Genomic DNA, 9229 nt, shown 5'->3' with positions numbered 1-9229 from the left:
GTTAATCCAGCTACTAAACATGATTAAGCAAATTGGAAGATGGAAATGATTAAAATTGGAGGTGTTTTGACAAAATGGGATTTTCACCCTCGTGCATGAAAATGGGGCATGAAGTAATATGGACGTGAACAGTGCTGTATGAGAGCTCAAAACAGAGTTATGTATTGATACAAAAGCTCCTGCATCGATGCATAACACATTTTTAACAGTATGGATCGATACATAACTCGTATGTATCAATACATAGCATTTTTTAACAGTATGGATCGACACATAACTTGTTTGTATCAATACATAGCACCTTTTAACAGTATGCATCGACACATAACTCGCATGTATCAATACATAGCACCTTTTAACAGTATGCATCGACACATAACTCGTATGCATCGATACATAGCACTTTTTGCCTTGCATGCATCGATGCGAAATTCGTATGTATCGATACATGGAAAATTTTGCCATGCACGCTCGGTGGTAATTTGATCATATCTCCTCAACCGTTCATCCGATTCTCACGATCTTTGACGTTTTGGAAATGGGAGAGAAAGATATACAACTTCCATGTTCAACAAAATTCCATTTGAATATTTTTTGATGATGGAAAGTTGAGTTGAAGTCGTTCCAAAAACTTGCCATTTTTTGGAATCTTGAAACCATAGGTCATTTTTCCTTTTGGAAACTTTTGGTATGACCTCAAATCCTTCAATGTGAGTATTTGAAATGTCAAATGAGACTTTTTTGAACATGAATGGAGTATTTCTAATCACTTCCCACCTCCAAATCCACAATTGACTTTGCAGTTGACTGGCTAGGGCTTCAGTTGACTGATGAATGCCTTGATGAGATTCAAGCCTCTACCACTCGAGATTTTGATTCAAAATGATGTCACAACTCAAATGAACTCTTGATTAATGATCATGGTGCCCAAATTCTTCAAGAATGGCCACCATCTATTGCTCAATGACTTGCTTGACTGATTGACTGATCCTCCTAACCAGTCTTGACCTAATGACTTGCACTTGGGCAAATGGACAATGCAATGCTATGCAGTGGCCAATGTGATGTTAATGACCTAATATGAAAATGAATGTACAAAATGGGAGGTGCAAATTTGAGGTACTACAGCTGCCCCTATTCAATCAACTGAGAACCCGAACGGATGAGAGCAACGGCTGTCAGACTTTCAGGGTAAACAGGGATTGAATACCGAAGAACCGTAGAAATTTGCACACTGCGAGGATCCACCAATGGAAACATCCACTGGGATCTGATATTTATTGCTGGGGATTTTGATTTTTATGATTTTTCTCCTCAAAAGGGTACAACCACTTCCAGACATCACAACGACAAGGAATGGGAACAGAAATCACAACTAGATGCCAACGGACAACTAGGAAAAACTCGACGTTTACCAAGACCAACGGAGAGGTAAGCCAACTGGGGACGGCCAGGAAAAACTCGACGTTTACCAAGACCAACGGAGAGGTAACCAGACATCAACGGACGACGGATGAACTGGGAAGACTCGACCAGACGTCAACGGACGAAAGGGAGAAGCTCGACGTTTATCGACACCAACGGAGAAGGAGACCAGACATCAACGGACGACGGATGAACTGGGAAGACTCGACCAGACGTCATCGGACGAAAGGGAGAAGCTCGACGTTTATCGACACCAACGGAGAGGAGGAAACTTCACTAGGGAAGGGGTATAACAACCGAAAACCGAATAGGACGCCACCGACGACTCTACTGGGGAATCTGGCTGGGAATCAACCAGACATTACGAATGACTGGGAATAGGGTGTACAACCAAACGTCAAAGGACGAATGAGAAAAACTCAACGTTTATCGAAACCAACGGAGAGGTAAATCCGCATGGGGAAGGGTACAACTAGACGTCATCGGACGAATAGGAAAAACTCGACGTTTATCGACACCAACGGAGAGGAGGAAACTCTGAGGGGAATCATATGGTATTACCAAATGATCTGTGGGGAATAAGCAACTATACATCAACGGACGCATAGGAAAAACTCGACGTTTATCGACACCAACGGAGAGGAGGTTCAACTGGGGACGACCCTGTGGGGAAAGATATCAACTATACGCCAACGGACGCATAGGAAAAACTCGACGTTTATCGACACCAACGGAGAGGAGGACTCTTCTGGGGAGAGTGAACGCAACCAAATCATCAACGGATGATCGGGAAAAACTCGACGTTTATCGACACCAACGGAGAGGAGGACTCTTCTGGGGAGAGTGAACACAACCAAATCATCAACGGGTGATCGGGAAAAACTCGACGTTTATCGACACCAACGGAGAGGAGGACTCTTCTGGGGAGAGAAGGACGACGTTACGAACATCGAAAGATGATGTTTACAGACATCACAAGAAAACCAGACACTTACGCATGACTGGGAAAGCACCGAAAAATGGTGTTTACCGACACCAAAGAAGACCAGACACTTACGCATGACTGAAATCACCGAAAGATGGTGTTTACCGACACCAAAGAAATAACACACGCGGGTGTTAACAGAATACCGACATTTACAAAATGACAGGGCAAGGCTGAACACTTGCAGGGGTCTTACTGGGGAGAAGCAGGCTTTCCTTTCACCAACGGATGAGGAAATAACCTCGGTGGGGATTGTCAATCCTGAATGTCGTCAGGAGCAACTGTAGCAAACGTGCTGTACAGGTTGAACAAAAATACGCCTCTACCGGGGATACAGTCTGACGGTTTCGAACACATGAATGCATATGTTTGAATTTTCCTATGGCGTAATGCTCCATATTGAATGGAAATGCTACGCATTTTTGAAGATGCAATGATTGCTACATGCCAGATGCAAAATGATGAACCCTCTGGCTGGGGAGCCACAAGATCAGACACTCCAACTCTGCGGGGAGACTTTGCTTGGGAAATACTCTGCAGGGAGAGCCTTATCGGGGAATGTTTTACCGAGGAAGCACCGACTTCTCACTCATGCTGGAAAAACAAAACTGTTGCCGGGGAAAGGATAGACTCCGCTGGGGAACATCCTTCAACGGGCCCACTCCGCTCGGGAAGCAAACAAATATTCCGCTGGGGAACAAACCAGGCAACTCTTCGAGGATTAATCAATGCTGTTCCACTGGGGAAAGTAAACCAGGCAACTCTCTGGTGAAACTACTCGCCGGGGAGTAACAAGACGACTTTACCGGGGAATGATAAAGCGACTTCACTGGGGAAGACTCAACCAAACCTCATTTAGGATAGCTTTGGGGAATAATTGCTACTCCACTGGGGACGTCCCACGCAATCCACAGGTAGAATAGACTCAGCTGGGGATGCAAACATCAATCTGCTACGAAAACTCGTCCAATCCGCTGGTAGGATGAACTCTGTTGGAGAAATATTTCGTTGAAACCCGCTCCACTCGGGGACTAGCTGGGGAAAACCTCTGTTGGGGATGAAACACTTCTCTGCTGAGGAAAAGCAAAACTCTGGTGGTAACACAATATGCCAGACCCTGTGCTGGGGGAGAAACATCTACAACCTTGCTGAGGATGAGCGTTCACAGCCACACTTGGGATGGCAATACTATTTCAAACCTGACTGCTGGGGAGAGAATAGACTCTGATAGCTCTCAGACTTGCTTGGAGAGAAAATATCTGCTGGGGAATGCTCACAGATAATGACCTGCAAAACAACCACAATCAACATGCCCCAGGGATACATGGACAAGATACGCTCAAGTGTCCTCAACATTCAAAACGATTTTCAAATGTTTTATCTTTCTGCAAGTTATTGTTAAGCCTTCATGTTTTTATATGCAATGTTTATCAAAAATTCGGACGTCTTTGCAAACAAAACAGTAAAATAAAAACAAGAGAGCTATTTATCTGAATAACGACTTTTATTGATTGAAAATGCGCCTGAAAAGGCGAATACAATTGGGAAGCAATTCCTAGAAAGAGGCAATTGCGCACAAAAGGAAAAAATCTATCCTAATGGCAATGTGAACACGGCATCCACTATTTCCCAATCCTGTTATAACTCACAGATCATCAGTTTTCCTCCCAACTCCTTGCTTTCTGAGAAGAATGACTGGACCGATCACATCTTTCGAGATGGCAGATGACGAAGCGTGATGAAGTACAGATAACTCAGACTGTAGTCTTCGCTTTAATCCCTCTTTTGGCTGGATCGCCCTTTCGGGTTTTCAATCCACCGGGATACCCATTTTTGCCTAAGCCGCCCTCGCGGGTTTTCGACTTACCGGGTGTACAAATTCTTTTCATTTTTATCCCTAATTTTTGCCCGAACCTTTTCTTTCTGTTTTTTGGTTCGCCGGGATGCCCTTTTTTGCCTGGACTATTTTGTTCTTTTTGTCCAGCGGGTCAATTTATGCGAAGTATTTTTTGACTACATCTGAGTTAACAGGGGACGGGAAATCTTCACCATCCATAGTTGTAAGCATCAAGGCTCCACCGGAGAAGATCTTCTTCACAACATATGGACCTTCGTAATTAGGAGTCCACTTGCCCCTGTTATCTGTACCGGGAGGAAGGATCCTCTTCAGAACTAGATCACCAGTCTGAAATGTTCGAGGACGCACTTTCTGATCAAAGGCTCGCTTCATCCTTCTCTGATATAACTGCCCATGGCACACAGCTGCTAGCCGTCTCTCTTCGATAAGGCTCAACTCATTAAACCTTGTTCGAATCCACTCGGCTTCGTCCAGCTTGACATCCAACAAAACTCTCAGAGAAGGGATCTCCACTTCAACTGGTAGGACTGCTTCCATACCATACACAAGGGAGTACGGGGTTACCCCGGTCGACGTACGCACTGAGGTACGGTACCCATGCAAAGCGAAAGACAGCATCTCATGCCAATCCTTGTACGTCACGACCATCTTCTGCACAATCTTCTTGATATTCTTGTTTGCCGCCTCTACAGCACCATTCATCTTTGGTCTGTAAGGAGAAGAATTGTGATGTTCAATCTTGAAATCTCTGCAAAGCTCTTTCATCATCTTGTTATTGAGATTCGAACCATTGTCCGTGATGATTCTCAGGAACTCCATAACGACAGATGATTTCTTTCTTGATGAACCGGGCAACCACTTGTTTGGTAACGTTAGCATAGGAAGCTGCTTCCACCCACTTGGTGAAGTAGTCAATCGCGACCAAGATGAAGCGATGTCCATTCGAAGCAGTAGGCTCGATCTTCCCAATCATGTCAATGCCCCACATGGCGAACGACCAAGGCGAGTTCATGACGTTCAACGGGCTTGGTGGTACATGCACCTTATCAATATAAATTTGACACTTATGGCACTTCCGAGCGTACTTGAAACAATCGGATTCCATAGTCATCCTGTAATAACTGGCTCGCAACAGTTTCTTCGACATTGCATGACCACCAGCATGGGTACCAAACGAACCCTCATGCACTTCTTGCATCAACATGTCTGCTTCGTGTCTATCCACGCATCTGAGCAAGACCATGTCAAAGTTCCTTTTATACAGCACGTCATCCCGATTCAAATAAAAGCTTCCAGCTAGCCTTCTCAGGGTTTTCTTGTCATTCTTCGACGCACCTTCAGGATACTCCTGAGTCTTGAGGAAGTTCTTGATATCATAGTACCACGGCTTCTCATCGATCACAACAGCCTCGGCTGCAAACACATACGCAGGCCTCTCGAGTCGATTCACCGCAACGTGCGGCACATGATTCCACCAATGAACTTTTATCATGGAAGATAAAGTAGCCAAGGCATCAGCCATTTGATTCTCATCCCGCGGGACATGATACAACTTCACCTTCCTGAAGAACGTCAGTATTCTTCTGGTGTAATCTCTATACGGGATCAAATGTGGCTGGTTCGTATTCCAATCTCCATTGACCTGATTGATCACTAGAGCGGAATCTCCATAGATGTCAAGCGTTTTGATCCTCAAATCAATGGCTTCTTTTATCCCCATGATACAAGCCTCATACTCAGTTTCGTTGTTGGTGACATCAAAAGTCAATCTGGCGGAAAAGGGTATGTGAGCACCTTTCGGATTGATCAGCACTGCACCAACACCATTACCATTCACATTCACAGCCCCATCAAACATCAGTGTCCACTTGTCATCAGGATCCGGTCCTTCCTCGACAAGAGGTTCTTCACAATCTTTCATCTTAAGATACATGATGTCTTCATCAGGGAATTCAAACATCATAGGCTGATAGTCGTCTATCGGTTGCTCGGCGAGATAGTCTGGAAAAACACTACCCTTGATAGCCTTCTGCGACGTGTACTGAATATCGTACTCTGTTAAGATCATCTGCCAACGGGCAACACGTCCGGTGAGAGCCGGCTTCTCAAAGATGTATTTCACTGGATCCATTTTAGAAATCAATAAGGTGGTATGGTTCAACATATACTGCCTCAGTCGGCGAGCAACCCAGGCCAAAGCACAACAAGTTTTCTCAAGCTGTGAATATTTGATTTCACAGTCGGTAAACTTTTTGCTAAGGTAGTATATGGCATGCTCTTTTCGACCAGACTCGTCATGCTGTCCCAATACACACCCCATCGAGGTCTCGATGACTGACAGGTACATTATCAGAGGTCTCCCTGGAACTGGAGGAATCAGGATTGGAGGTTTCTGTAGATATTCTTTTATCTTGTCAAAAGCTTTCTGACAGTCATCATTCCACCTGATTGCTTGATTCTTTCTAAGCAACTTGAATATCGGTTCACACATGGCAGTTAGGTGAGATACAAACCTTGCAATGTAATTCAATCTCCCTAAAAACCCACGAACCTGCTTTTCAGTTTTCGGTTCAGGCATTTCTTGAATAGCTTTGACTTTTGCTTTTGATCAACCTCAATCCCTTTCTCACTGACAATGAAGCCTAACAGCTTCCCCGATCTCACGCCAAACGTACACTTGTTTGGATTCAGCCTCAGCTTGAACTTGACCAATCTGTCAAACAACTTCAGCAAATTAACCAGGTGCTCCTCTTCTGTCTGCGACTTCGCAATCATATCATCCACGTACACTTCAATCTCTTTATGCATCATGTCATGAAAGAGAGTCGTCATTGCCCTCTGATAGGTAGCACCGGCATTCTTCAGCCCAAATGGCATCACCTTATAGCAGAACGTGCCCCAAGGTGTAATGAATGTCGTCTTTTCCATGTCCTCTGGCGCCATCTTAATCTGATTATAGCCCGAGAAACCATCCATGAAAGAGAATACCGAGGATTGAGCCGTATTATCCACCAATACATCAATGTGAGGTAATGGGAAATCATCTTTCGGACTCGCCCTGTTCAGATCCCGGTAATCGACACACATTCTAACTTTGCCATCCTTCTTCGGCACAGGAACGATGTTGGCTACCCACGGTGGGTACGTTGTTACTGACAAGAAACCCGCATCGAACTGCTTCTGAACCTCTTCCTTGATTTTCACTGCCATATCAGGACTCGTTCTACGAAGCTTCTGCTTGACCGAAGGACAATCATCTCTGAGAGGTAGCCTATGAACCACAATATCAGTATTCAGCCCAGGCATATCTTGATAAGACCAGGCGAATATCTCCATATACTCTCTCAGCATCTCGATCAATCTGCTCTTGATCTCTGGTTTCAAAGCAGCCCCGATCTTGATATCTCTTCTGGCGTCCTTAGTACCCAGATTCACAATCTCCAACTCCTCTTGATGAGGTTGAATGACCCTCTCCTCCTGCTTCAACAATCTAGCCAATTCTTTCGGGAGTTCACTGTCTTCCTCACTCTCCTCTTCAGCTTGGTAGATGGGATTGTCGAAATCATACTGAGCCATAACAGATTTGTTCATAGTGGATGCCATAAGGTCACTTCTGCATGTTTAATGCTTTGTTTTAGAAAAAGATTTCAATAAAGTCACAAAAACAAAAACATTGCCATTTTTATTTTTTTGAAAAATGAAAAAACAAAATTAGAAAGACAGGGATCACAAAATTGTTTGCAAAACGTCCTTTATTAATGATAATCATTGAAAACATGAGGCCCTACAATGAACCACTACGTCTTGGGCAGAACGTATGGTTTTGTGCAGAATGAAAAAAACAAAAGAAAATTACTTTGTTTGAAGAGTAACTTGGACTATATCCTCCGCAGTCCAGTTGTTGATCACTTCCCCTGGCGCACTCGGGCGAACCCAGCAGTCGAGATCAATGTCACTGTCACTGTCTTCAACATCAGCTGCGAAGACGTCACCGTGGTTCATCAGCCCTGCGCTGGTAAAGGTACTTGGACCTGCTGCACCCTGCTCTGTTCGTAGAGGCTCATATCCAATGCCAAACTTGTCCTCCTTGACAGGCAAGTCTACCATCTTGCCCCAGCCCTCAGCTCTGCCGGATTCAACAACCGCTTTAGCCTGCTTGTAAGAAGTAATTGAAGCACCTGGCTTCCTCTGTTCAGCATACGCCACCTTCTCAAGAGCCACCTTCTCGAACGCCTGGCATAAAGTCTCGTGGATCTCGCCATCCACCTCGACATACTTGAACGAGGATAAATGACTCACCAGAATATCCTCTTCACCACATACGGTCACAATCTGACCGTTCCAGACATACTTGAGCTTTTGGTGGAGAGTCGACGAGACTGCCCCTGCTGCGTGAATCCACGGACGCCCCAACAAACAACTGTAGGCGGGCTGAATGTCCATGACATAGAAGACGATGTCAAACTCCTCAGGACCTATCTTCATAGGCAAAGTGACTTCCCCAAACACAGAACGCTTGGATCCATCAAAAGCACGAACAATAAGGTCACTAGGCGTCAGCACAACCCCTTCAACAGGTATCTTCTTCAAGATTTGCTTCGGCAGCACATTCAACGAAGACCCGGTGTCAACCAGTACGTGAGACAGTACAGCCCCCTTGAACTCCATAGTGATGTGCAGGGCCTTGTTATGATTCCGCCCCTCGGGCGTCAGATCAAGATCTGTAAACCCCACGCCATGTCGGGTACTCACGTTAGCAATTACACCCTCAAGCTGGTTGACTGAAATCTTCTGAGGTACATACGCCATATTCAGCATCTTCAACAAGGCGTCTCGATGTGCCTCAGAGCACAACAGCAGAGAAAGGATAGAGATCTTGGAGGGAGTTTGATTGAGTTGATCCACAATCTTGTAATCACTCTTCTTAATGATGCGCATGAACTCCTCTACGTCCTTTTCGA

Source organism: Lathyrus oleraceus, chromosome 6 (assembly GCF_024323335.1).
Source record: "Lathyrus oleraceus cultivar Zhongwan6 chromosome 6, CAAS_Psat_ZW6_1.0, whole genome shotgun sequence".
In the NCBI taxonomy this organism is placed as follows: Eukaryota; Viridiplantae; Streptophyta; class Magnoliopsida; order Fabales; family Fabaceae; genus Lathyrus; species Lathyrus oleraceus.
This window is presented reverse-complemented; position numbering follows the sequence as displayed.